Consider the following 13,557-nt stretch of genomic DNA (forward strand, 5'->3'; position numbering starts at 1 on the left):
TCTTCTCAAGTTCAAGAGTCTAATAGACCACCATACCATAATCATGGGAGACTTCAACACACCTCTCTCGCCACTGGACAGATCTTCCAAACAAAAGTTGAATAAGGAAACTATAGAACTCAATAACACTATTAATAACCTAGACCTAATTGACATATATAGAGTATACCACCCAACATCAAGCAGTTACACTTTTTTCTCAGCAGCACATGGATCCTTCTCAAAAATAGATCATATATTATGTCACAGGGCAACTCTTAGACAATATAAAGGAGTAGAGATAATACCATGCATCTTATCTGATCATAATGGAATGAAACTGAAAATCAACGATAAAAGAAGGAAGGAAAAAGCATACATCACTTGGAGAATGAACAATAGGTTACTGAATGATCAATGGGTTATAGAAGACATCAAGAAGGAAATTAAAAAATTCTTAGAGATAAATGAAAACACAGACACAACATATCGGAATCTATGGGACACATTGAAAGCAGTTCTAAGAGGAAAATTCATTGCTTGGAGTTCATTCCTTAAAAAAAGAAAAAAAACAACAAATAAATGATCTCATACTTCATCTCAAAATCCTTGAAAAAGAAGAGCAAAACAACAGCAAAAGAAGTAGAAGGCAAGAAATACTTAAAATCAGAGCTGAAATTAATGACATCGAAACAAAAGAAACAATTGAAAAAATTGACAAAACTAAAAGTTGGTTCTTTGAAAAAATAAACAAAATCGACAGACCCTTAGCGATGCTAGCGAAGAGAAGAAGAGAGAGAACTCAAATTACTAGCATATGGGATGAAAAAGGCAATATCACAACAGACACTTCCGAAATACAGAAGATAATCAAAAACTATTTTGAATCCTTATACTCCAACAAATTAGAAGATAGTGAAGGCATAGATAAATTTCTTAAGTCATATGATCTGCCCAGATTGAGTCAGGAGGATATAGAAAACCTAAACAGACCAATATCAATTGAGGAAATAGAAGAAACCATAAAAAGACTACCAACTAAGAAAAGCCCAGGTCCGGATGGGTATACAGCAGAATTTTACAAAACCTTTAAAGAAGAACTAATACCAATACTTTTCAAGCTACTTCAGGAAATAGAAAAGGAGGGAGAACTTCCAAATTCATTCTATGAGGCCAACATCACCCTGATACCTAAACCAGACAAAGACACTTCAAAGAAAGAAAACTACAGACCAATATCTCTAATGAACCTAGATGCAAAAATCCTCAATAAAATTCTGGCGAATCGGATACAAAAACATATCAAAAAAATTGTACACCATGACAAAGTAGGATTCATCCCTGGGATGCAAGGCTGGTTCAATATACGGAAATCAATAAATGTTATTCACCATATCAATAGACTTAAAAATAAGAACCATATGATCATCTCGATAGATGCGGAAAAAGCATTCGACAAAGTAGAGCATCCCTTTATGTTCAAAACTCTAGAAAAACTAGGGATAACAGGAACATACCTCAATATTGTAAAAGCAATCTATGCTAAGCCTCAGGCTAGCATCATTCTGAATGGAGAAAAACTGAAGGCATTCCCTCTAAAATCTGTAACAAGATAGGGATGCCCTCTCTCTCCACTTCTGTTCAACATAGTTCTCGAAACACTGGCCAGAGCAATTAGACAGACGAAAGAAATTAAAGGCATAAAAATAGGAAAAGAAGAACTTAAATTATCACTATTTGCAGATGATATGATTCTATACCTAGCAGACCCAAAAGGCTCTACAAAGAAACTATTAGAGCTAATAAATGAATTCAGCAAAGTGGCAGGATATAAAATCAACATGCATAAATCAAAGGCATTCCTGTATATCAGCGACAAATCCTCTGAAATGGAAATGAGGACAACCACTCCATTCACAATATCTTCAAAAAAAATAAAATACTTGGGAATCAACCTAACAAAAGAGGTGAAAGACTTATACAATGAAAACTACAGAACCCTAAAGAGAGAAATAGAAGAAGATCTTAGAAGATGGAAAAATATACCCTGTTCATGGATAGGCAGAACTAACATCATCAAAATGGCGATATTACCAAAAGTTCTCTATAGGTTTAATGCAATGCCAATCAAAATCCCAATGGCATTTCTTGTAGAAATAGAGAAAGCAATCATGAAATTCATATGGAAAAATAAAAGACCCAGAATAGCAAAAACAATGCTAAGCAGGAAGTGTGAATCAGGCGGTATAGCAATACCAGACTTCAAACTATACGACAGAGCAATAGTAACAAAAACAGCATGGTACTGGTACCAAAACAGGCGGGTGGACCAATGGTACAGAATAGAGGACACATAAACCAATCCACAAAACTACAACTATCTTATATTTGATAAAGGGGCTAAAAGCATGCAATGGAGGAAGGATAGCATCTTCAACAAATGGTGCTGGGAAAACTGGAAATCCATATGCAACAAAATGAAACTGAATCCCTTTCTCTCGCCATGCACAAAAGTGAATTCAAAATGGATCAAGGAGCTTGATATCAAATCAGAGACGTGCCGTCTGATAGAAGAAAAAGTTGGCTACGATCTACAGTCGGTGGGGTCGGGCTCCAAATTCCTCAATAGGACACCCATAGCACAAAAGTTAATAACTAGAATCAACAAATGGGACTTACTCAAACTAAAAAGTTTTTTCTCAGCAAAAGAAACAGTAAGAGAAGTAAATAGGGAGCCTACACCCTGGGAACAAATCTTTACTCCTCACACTTCAGATAGAGCCCTAATATCCAGAGTATACAAAGAACTCAAAAAATTAGACAATAAGATAACAAACAACCCAATCAACAAATGGGCCAAGGACCTGAACAGACACTTCTCAGAGGAGGACATACAGTCAATCAACAAGTACATGAAAAAATGCTCAACATCTCTAGCTGTCAGAGAAATGCAAATCAAAACCACTCTAAGATACCATCTCACTCCAGTAAGATTGGCAGCCATTAGGAAGTCAAACAACAAGTGCTGGCGAGGATGTGGGGAAAAGGGTACACTTGTACATTGCTGGTGGGACTGCAGATTGGTGCAGCCAATTTGGAAAGCAGTATGGAGATTTCTTGGAAAGCTGGGAATGGAGCCACCATTTGACCCAGCTATTCCCCTTCTTGGTCTATTCCCTAAAGACCTAAAAAGAGCATGCTACAGGGACACTGCTACATCGATGTTCATAGCAGCACAGTTCACAATAGCAAGACTGTGGAACCAACCTAGATGCCCTTCAATAGACGAATGGATAAAAAAAATGTGGCATTTATACACAATGGAGTATTACTCTGCATTAAAAAATGACAAAATCATAGAATTTACAGGGAAATGGATGGCATTAGAGCAGATTATGCTAAGTGAAGCTAGCCAATCCCTAAAAAACAAATGCCAAATGTCTTCTTTGATATAAGGAGAGTAACTAAGATCAGTGTAGGGACGAAGAGCAGGAGAAGAAGATTAACATTTAACAGGGATGAGAGGTGGGAGGGAAAGGGAGAGAGAAGGGAAATTGCATGGTAATGGAAGGAGACCCTCAGGGTTATACAGTGGAGGAGGTAGAGAGAGAGGAGGGGAGGGGAGGGGAGAGGTGGGGAGGGGGGAGGGTGGAGGATGGGAAAGGCAGCGGAGCACAACAGACACTAGTATGGCAATTTGTAAATCAATGGATGCGTAACTGATGTGATTCTGCAATCTGTGTATGGGGTGAAGGTGGGAGTTCATAACCCACTTGAATCAAAGTGTGGAATGTGATATGTCAAGAAATTTGTAATGTTTTGAACAACCCACAATAAAAAATTAAAAAATAAAAAAAAAATTATGATATCAAGGAGTTTATTTTATTTTGTTTTTAATGGGAGAAATTTATAACATGTTTGTATGTTCATGAGAATAATTCATGTGTAGTAAAATAAAACTGCTTACACAGGATATGAGGTATTTATGTGTGACTATTTAGTCTGAGAAAACAAGAGGGGATAGAATCTTGCCTTGTTAGGTAGGATGCAACAGTGGCTCACTGGATGGTAGAGATGTCATGGTGATTCTATGAAGGCAGAACTTGCTGGAAATCTACCCTCTTTGGAGCAGGCAAAAGCTGTTTGTACCGGGAACTCTCCAGCACGAAACCTCTTCAGAAGTGGTAGCTAATTAACAGCCACTGGCTGCTGGGTGTTGCTGATTATGCACTGCAGATGCTGGATGCTATGGAATTTTCGGGTGCTGCAGGAGCAAGTGCTAGAAGAGCTATGCACATGTTGCGGAAACCTGGCAAAGAGCTGACCACACCAAGAAAGCAAAATCTTTTTTTCTTTTTCCTTCAATGACTCTCCAGTGCCCTCTACTGGCAAAGCTTCAGGGCCAGCTGGCAAAGAAAACACTTAAAGGGCTCAGGACCATTTTTGTAGTCAAAGGGCAGTAAATCCATACCGACACTATGGGACGTGGAGGAATCAGGCCAGTAATACTTGCACCTTCTATCAAAATTAGCACCACTAAAAAATGGATGGAGACCATATGCCTCTACATGTGATTCAATGGGTACACTGCACTGTTTATGAACTATTCTTGTCTTTAAAAAAATTGAGCCCAAATTTGAGAAAATCTCTTGATTTCCCAGTTACAAGATATACAGGTGTTAAGGGAATAAGTTAGCCAACACCATGAGGAAGTAACCAGCCAAATCCAGAATGTGGACCATTCTACAGGATAATGAACTGGTTTCTCCAACAAATCAACAACATGACAGTAAAGGAAGGATGAATTGCTATAGATATGAGGATTTAAAAAAAAAAAACATAAAAATACAATGCAATGTGTTTTCAAAATAAAAATTTTAAAAAGTTTAAAGCAGGATATCTCCTACTATGGTTTGAAAATGGTTTGTCCCTTCCCAAACTCCAAAACTCATATTGGCATTTAATCTCATTGTGAGGTATGAAGAGGATGGACACTCAAATCAATTGACTATTGTGTTTAGATGTGGAACCTTTGGGAAGTGCTTAGAATTAGATAAGGTCAGAAAGATTTTAGAAATATTGCTCAGAATAAGAGAAACTCTTCAATAAACTCTTATTGAAGGGATAGGAAAAGAGAAAGGGGACATTTTTCATCAACGTTCCTCTCTTGCCCTCCAGTTTTATTGGGGATGCCAGTGAAATTTCCAGAGTCCTTCCCAGGTCCACCTCTTGACTATTGACTGACAGCAGAGTGTCATCAGACTTCCAAGCCTCCACTGCTATGGCAACTCTAGGTCACCTTGGCCCTCGCTGACTTGTTCTAATTGGATTCTTAACCATACATTCTTACAGATTTTATGGTTAGGAGAAACTATATTCATCTTCCAGAATCTGGTCTGTAAAAAGGGTCACAAAAGTCACTGCTTTCAAAGTAACTTGGTTCCCTCTTATCAACATTATTTTCTGCCTGCATTTTCTTACAGATAACAGGTAGTTTGCTAAGAAATGTGACATATCCTGTCCCCTTAGGCCAGGCAGGACTATAGACAAATTACTTTTTGGTAAAGAAAGCATGTGGGGGTCAGCACAGTGGGCCCATTTTATGGAATTATTCTCTTAACCTCATTCCCACCATCTTCATTTGTCTATCCCCTAATATTAACAGGGGTACTCACAAAAAGAACTAGTCAGAAGGGAATTTAAAAGACTGAACATACACAGGCACTGTCAAACATACATCTTTCCTATTCTACTGAGCAAAATTAATTTACATTGCTGTTGACCAAGAATTATTTACATCAATATTACTTTTCTACAAACAATATTACCCTTAAAGAGTACTCTAAATACTAAAATAGTAAGATAAAGCAAAGATACCCTAGAGAATTATATAATTCTGTGTAGGCCTGTTAGAAAATGCTCCAGTGCCATAGAGAAAGGACATAAAGTCATCATTTTGCCTATTTTCAAGTTTGGGATCCTTTTTTGCAAGGGAGGGGGCAATCAGTGAGGATTGAACCCAAGTGTGCTTTACCACTGAGTTATAGCCCCAGCCTTTCTATTTTTTATTTTGAGACAAGGTCTCGCTTGCCCAGACTGGTCTTGTAACACCAGATTTGTGGGATCCCAATAGACCTCCAGGAGCCGAATCCAATGCAATCACACAAGAGTCTTTATTGCAAGCTCAAGCCTGGACTCAGTGGTCCCGAGGAGTGAGTCCTGGCCCTTAGTCCAGTGAGGATTTATAGGTTTTTTTTTGGTATACTCTATGCATCACAACATCACACAGCAAATCATTTCATGCCGCAGTCTGGCTGGGCACAAATAACCAAGCCTCCACGAAGCACTTGTAGGTTCAAAACAGCAACTCTTTATTGCCAAACTCCACCAGAACTCCACACACGCTCCTCGGGAACACTCTCACCCTCCCCCGGGGTCCTCGCCACACTCTCCCTCGGAACCGTGAGAACTCCCTGGGAACTCCAAAGTAGTGGGTGCCGGAGGCAGCAAGAGCCGCCCTATTGCCAGACAGTAAAGGTCAAATATACAATTGAATACACAGCTTAACATAACCATCATCATCTCAATGGCTCGCTGGTCACCTCTCAACCACTTCCTTCTGGCAATATGCTATGGTCATCCTGACTCAGCTGTGGCCCTCAAAATCACACAGCAAATCATTTCACATCTCGGGAAAATCAAACTACTCTTAACATTGATTAGCACATTCACTGGCGGGAACAAGTTGGGTAGGGGTGATTGGTTACTATAAGAGGGGGATTCCTTTGAACTGATTGGTTTAAGCCACAAGGGGAGTTCATGCTGAACTACATGGTTTCCCAACATTTAATAACCACCATAAACTACTGGGGGGTCATCTGGCATCCCATCTGGTCATCTGGTCATCTGTCTCATTCTGATTGGTGGTTGCTAGGGGGTTGCTATGGGTCCTCACCTAGCCTAACTGAGTTGGGGACACTTGAGCCTCAGATCTTTCCTGTTATTGTAGACAAACAACTCAGCAGGGTGGGTATGTGCCTAGGAGTGCTCTGTGGGTTTTTCCAAGGACAAGAGCCACCCTCCTTCCCTGGACAGGCTTTGCTCTGAGGTAGAGGCTGGTTTCTTAAAAATGGAGTCACATCAGTTTCTCAGTCTCAAACTTGCCAAAGATGGCCTTGAATCCCTGCCTTAGCTTCCTGAGTAGCTGGGATCAACATGCATGCACCACTACAGCCAGAGGGTTTTTTTTTTTAACTCTTTCATACAAATCTTGTTTGAATCTGAATTTTGACAACTGTACAAAGGTATCTTTAGTAAGATCAAGCAATTTTATTATGAATTGGGTATTAATATTGTAAAATTATTAAGTCTTTACATGAATAATTTGGTGTAGTGTAATAATGGCATTTTTATGTAAGCAAAGTCTATTAGAAAAGCATCTGGAAGCATTTACAGAGGAAGTAGAATATGTCTAGGATTCGCTTTAAAATATTCCAGTTTTCTTGTTTGTTTTAGTAGAAGAGCAAGGCAAACATAGCAAACCAAACAGCAAAATGTTGTTAACTATTGAAACCTAGTGGTTCACAATATTTTCTCTACTTTTTTATAGGTTTAGAAACTTCCACAATAATTTTTAAAAAATATGTCATGAGGTATACCGTTTCATATTCTGGGGAACCATCAGTAAGTATATAAGGCTTAAACATCTTAGAAATTTTTAAGTTAAAGGTTGAATTGTCCCTGTTTATTGTACAACCTATTTTCACTAACTTTTGAATTAAAAGACTTAATATAGGGCTGGGGTTGTGGTTCAACGGCAGAGCGCTCGCCTCGCACATATAAGGCCCTGGGTTCGATCTTCAGTACTGTAAGGGTCCCGCGAAACGTCGGAGAAAGAGACCACCAAGTGACCACTCATGCAATTGGCAGAAGGGGGATTTATTGAACCAGCATGCTGGGGCTCCGTGCCCACTCAAGAAGGGAAAGCAGCCCAGAGCCCCCAGCAGGGGCTGAGCACTGCTTAAGTACACTTTTTGGGGAGGGCGGAGTGCTTTGTACACATCAGAACAAATCATCATGAGGCGCGGGAAAATTGAACAACAACTCCTAAACATGATTAGTTCATTCATTGGCGGGAACAGGTCAGGCTGGAGTGATAGGTCATTCCTAAGGAGAGTACACATTCAAACTGATTGGTTCAGGCCCTGCAATGCCTACGTGCGACCACACAGAGCCCTTATTAAACAACCAAATAGTCAGGGGGAAATATTTACTGGGCAGTTCCAAGCATTGTCTTAACAGCTACAGAAATTTCAGGTTTTGCAGGTAACATAGAAACCTAACAATACCTAATCCTTTACATTTTAACTCAGACCTTGCAGCTTAGAAACTTTACAACACCCGGTCTTTTACCCTTTAACTTTTATGCTTTAACTTCAATTTCTTTTACCCTTACAGTACCACATAAAAATAAATAAATAAAATAAAGATATTGTGTCCAACTAAAAGCTAAACTTTAAAAAAAAGACTTAATATAAACGTCAACAAATTTGGAAGACAAAGGATTTTAAAAGACAAAACAAGTCACAGAAGAAATTGGCTCAGGCTATGCTTTCTTTCTGCTCAAAACCCAGCAGTTAATGCTATTAGTGAAGCCAGATTTGAAGTTAGGTAGTCAGTGTAGTTAGATAAATCGGGTCTAATGCCGAGTGAAATCTAAAATGGAGGCCATGCTGGCAATGATTCCGGGAAACGCAGGACAACTCATGGAATGTTAATGAAGTCCCGAAAAGGCCCTAGGCCAAAGTCCACCTCAAAGAAATGTTAATGAACAGCCCCCAGCAAAAAGGTGCTGACTCAGAAGTCCTTCCTGACCAGATTACTTCTTTGGCCCACCTGTGTCCCACCCCTCGGGCCTTCCCACCTACATTCCATCACTGAAAGAACTATAAAAAGGGGAAACAACCGCACTTCCACGGATTCCACCTCTTGGGTCCCCTTCTTCCTCCGGGAGAAGTCTTTTCTGCTGTCCTTTAATAAACTTCTAATTTCTACTCTGACCTTGCCTCGGCGTGCTTTTTTGGTGTTATTCTTCAACATTGGGGAAGCAAGGACTCCTCACCGGTCAACAGCGGTAACATTAGCATTCAAAATGTCTTTTTTTTTTTTCTTTTTTTAAAGGGACAGTTAAACTGTTAATTTTTAGTCTACAGCCCATTCTTAGCATAAAAGCAGCCAGTTCTTAGTAGCACAAAAGTTGTTTATTAGTATCTCTGCTAGAAACAGACATTCAGATCTACAGCTCATAGTTCATGTAACTTTCAGTTTTTCATAGCAAGATATTCTTCACATAAAAGATTCAGATTATTTGTATCTTTCAAATAAGAACCTCATAGTTTTAAGTATTTTTTGATTGTTGGAGACCTCTTCTAAATCCTTTAGCATTCTTCAAAACTTTAGATTCTGAATACTATATTTTAACTCAATAAACTTATACTATGTATAGGAGATAAGAAGTAATATCCTCTCTCATAACAAGGTTTAAGACTGAGACTCCTGTAAGGAAAGATGTTAATAAGACAAAAAAACCATTTTTTTTTAAACCCAAATTTTACATGACATGGGACCACTCAGAAATGAATACCCAAAGAAACAGGGAGATCTGTGTGTTTTTATGGATGGTCAAGAAGTATGACTGAAGGACAAAAGGGTATTATCTAATCATAACAAACTGGGGCGCAGGGGCAGTTAGCAAGGCCTGTTGGTCAGGTTCCTTCTTAGTGAAACTCCTCCGGAACTTCATACTGAGAATGAAAACAGTAACTTCCTGTGGCCTGTGGCTAGCTCCAAGGAAATTAAAATCTACAAGTTCTCTGGCTATTACAGCCTAGCTAAATCTACATGGTTATCTCCTGGCTTTTGTTTCTATAAATTGTAACTGCTTCTGTAAGACCTGTTGAAAAATAACCTGACTGCTTCCTTCAAATTGCATTAAATTCATTTTTCCTTTTGTTACCGCTGTTGACCGGTGAGGAGTCCTTGCTTCCCCAATGTTGAAGAATAACACCAAAGAAGCACGCCGAGGCAAGGTCAGAGTAGAAATTAGAAGTTTATTAAAGGACAGCAGAAAAGACTTCTCCCGGAGGAAGAAGGGGACCCAAGAGGTGGAATCCGTGGAAGTGCGGTTGTTTCCCCTTTTTATAGTTCTTTCAGTGATGGAATGTAGGTGGGAAGGCCCAAGGGGTGGGACACAGGTGGGCCAAAGAAGTAATCTGGTCAGGAAGGACTTCTGAGTCAGCACCTTTTTGCTGGGGGCTGTTCATTAACATTTCTTTGAGGTGGACTTTGGCCTAGGGCCTTTTCGGGGACTTCATTAACATTCCATGAGTTGTCCTGTGTTTTCCCTGAGTCATTCTCCGCATGGTCTCCATTTTAGATTTCACTCGATATTAGACCCGATTTACCTAACTACACTGACTACCTAACTTTAAATCTGGCTTCACTTTTTACATTTGTCACTTTTTCATATGCAGGCACCTGACTCAATCTAGCCAGCAGGGATCTAGGCAGGTTCCCTGGATTAATAGCCAGTAATGTTGGCATCCCTTTGTGACATTCTTTTCTTTTTTATGTAACATAGAAAATTGTTCACATAAGGGTCTTCAAGGGATAAGAACAGAGAGAATTTCCTAGGTTTTATGGTCTGTCAACGGAGAAATGGAGACAGGAATCCTAATTTCTATGGTCTATTTCAGGGGACAAAGAACAAGAGAAGATCAGAAGTATTTTCTGCTTCTGCTGTCTCCTTAATTTTCAAGATGACATATTTTGGGGTACCATTTCCTGTACCTCATTATATGCAAACTCATTTTTAGAGGGCAATTTCTAGTTCTTCCTCAGGTAAAACCTGAGCTGCTCAAGAACATGCTTACTAAATCTTTTTGCTTGATTTAAGATTCTCATTTCATATGTAAGCTATTTAACATACCATCCTCTCTGGCCTAGTCTACACTTACTGTTTCAAAGTTTTACATTTAATCCCCATGACAACTCTATGAAGTAGATCTAATTTTCATTTCCCTTTTATGGACGAAAATCTGTGACACATAGAAGTTGAGTGACTTGTCCAGAAAGTGAAAGGAAGGAGGATTCAAGCCCATGTTGTCTAGCTCCCTTTAGGCAGCCCCATGTATTGCACTGGACTCCCCCTGATATAAGCACAGGACTGGAGTGCCCAAGCAAAGAATTTTAATTCTGTTCCAGGAACCTAGAGGGCAGTGAGTCATCCCAGCCACTAGAGTGGCAAGTGTGACACCTGCTACTTACTGTAAAGGTGCTTTGACCATGAAGCAAGCACTGGAGCTGTCACCAAAAGATTTCCTTAACTTCGAGGTGAATGAGGCTCTTGACAAACATCATAGAAAAAAAATTAAGGACCTTAACTCAGGATGAGTGGGACTCTTGACAAACATCACAGAAATGAATTTAAGGATCTTAACTCAGGATGAGTGGGGCTCTTGACAAACATCACAGAAATTAATTTAAGGACACATCAGTAAGAGACATAGAGATTTATTAGGAGAGACACATTTAAGGAAGAATGCTGGCTATCGAGAGTGAGATGCTTTGGAGGTTCTAGGGGAAACCTGGTCAGGGACTGTTGGGAAAACGTATAAACGGCAGCCATACCCCAGAGAAAAACCCCAACATGGCGCCTAAGGACTTCTTCTTCCTATCTTCTTCTTTTCTGCAGTGGCGCGAAAAGTTCCCGCCCGTGTGAACTCTCCCGCCAGCGCCAATTTCAAATCTCGCTGGCGGGGAACCTTAGCCCCAATGAGAACTAATTCCTGGGCTCCGGAGCTGATATCTGAAAGAACTTGCCAATAAACGGGTTGCCTGCCATTTATCTAAGCCCTACCATCTCCCCCTTAGTTCTATATAAGCACACAGCTTTTTGCAATAAAATTGGAATTCTCCCGGCGAAGTGTCTTTGCGTGGGGAATTCTTTCAGGGACCAGCATGGGAAGGTATGTGAGAATGATATGTCTAATGACTAGTGGTCTGACAATTGTCAGGATACTTTAGGATGATGTGGTCTCCAATATCTGAGCAGTAGATAATGTTAGAAAATGCCTGATATTACAAGTTTCTTAAAATATTGTATCTCTTTACTAAATCTATTTATTACATTGGCTAATTAACAGTGCGCAATGTAATTCTCATAAATGGGTTCATTTATGGTAACAAATTTGAGAATGACAGGCTTGGGAGAGAGAACTGGCTTGGGGAGTGACAAGCCTAGGAGGAAAGATATGCAGAGCTTTAGCATAGCTATAAGGCTTTTAGATTGAAGTTATATTTTCCTGATCCTTCCTATCTTTTTTATTTCTTTTAACCTACCTCAGAACCACCTGTGTTCCCAGTGTTCATCACTAATGTCTTTAGTTAGACTTGAGAAGCTGCATCAACCAACATGTAACATAATGAGAGAAGACAGTGCAAGAGTGATAGTGCTGCCAAACAAAGCCATACAGCTTTAGAAAGAATTTAGAAATACTCAAGCTGAGCTCTTTCAACATCCATTTATTGAGTGAAGACCATGTGCATGAAAGACAAGCTATGTCTCAGCTCTCATGGGGCTTACATTGAGGGGGAGGAGGAGGATGGACAAAGAAATTAACAAGATATTTTCAAATGGTGACCAGTGCATTAAAAAAAAATCAACATAGAATAAATATAATTGGACATAATGATTTAGACTGAGGGATGGAGAAAGGCCTTTCTGAAATGCCAGTTAAGCAGAAACACGACTGATAAGAAGCGGGCAGCCATGCAAGGGGCTAGGGTGAGTGGTTAAAATGCAGGAAATGAGAAGGTGACAACAAGAGGTCATACCAGCCCTCTCCCACCCCCAGGCCCTGCAGAGGTCTTCCATGCCCCCCCCCCCAAGTGTGCTGGAAAGGTATCAGAGAATTTAAAGTCAAAAAGGGTGTGTGTGGAAAGACCACAAAGGGCTGGACCAGTGGACTGAGCAAGTTAAGTACCTCCTAGGATTCTGGGAGAGAACAGCTTAGTAGCATGATGTTATTTGAAGAGCATTTCAAACACACTTTCTTCCCACAACCCTGCAAGAGCAGGTAGCAGGTGGGTGTAGAATGTGTTGACACCATATCCAGAGCATAGGCCTGCCAGAGTTGTGTCCCATCCCCTCCTCCATTCACTCCAAATTTCCTCGCCCTCAGCAGCAGATGGGTGGAGGCTGGATGGGTTTTAGGATTTAGGACCCTAGGATCACGAGGTCATGAAAATTCCCCACCGACAACGCCGCCTAGGTGGGCCCGCGCCTCTGTCTAAATCCCACTCTTAGGATCTGGGAACTGGCGGACAGCAGAACCTTCAACGCCTCTTGCCAGTTTCTCCCAGCTCCGTGCCAGTACTGAATGTAGCAACCTCCCAGCTGCCGGGCAGTCTAGGGTATTTTCACGCAGCAGTGCCTGGGATACGGCGACGTCAGCACAGGGGATGGCCTTGCCGTGAGACCAGGTGCAGCGATTGCAGGCAGAGCAGGAAACCAGCATA

The sequence above is a fragment of the Marmota flaviventris genome, chromosome 6 (genome assembly GCF_047511675.1).
Source record: "Marmota flaviventris isolate mMarFla1 chromosome 6, mMarFla1.hap1, whole genome shotgun sequence".
NCBI lineage: Eukaryota > Metazoa > Chordata > Mammalia > Rodentia > Sciuridae > Marmota > Marmota flaviventris.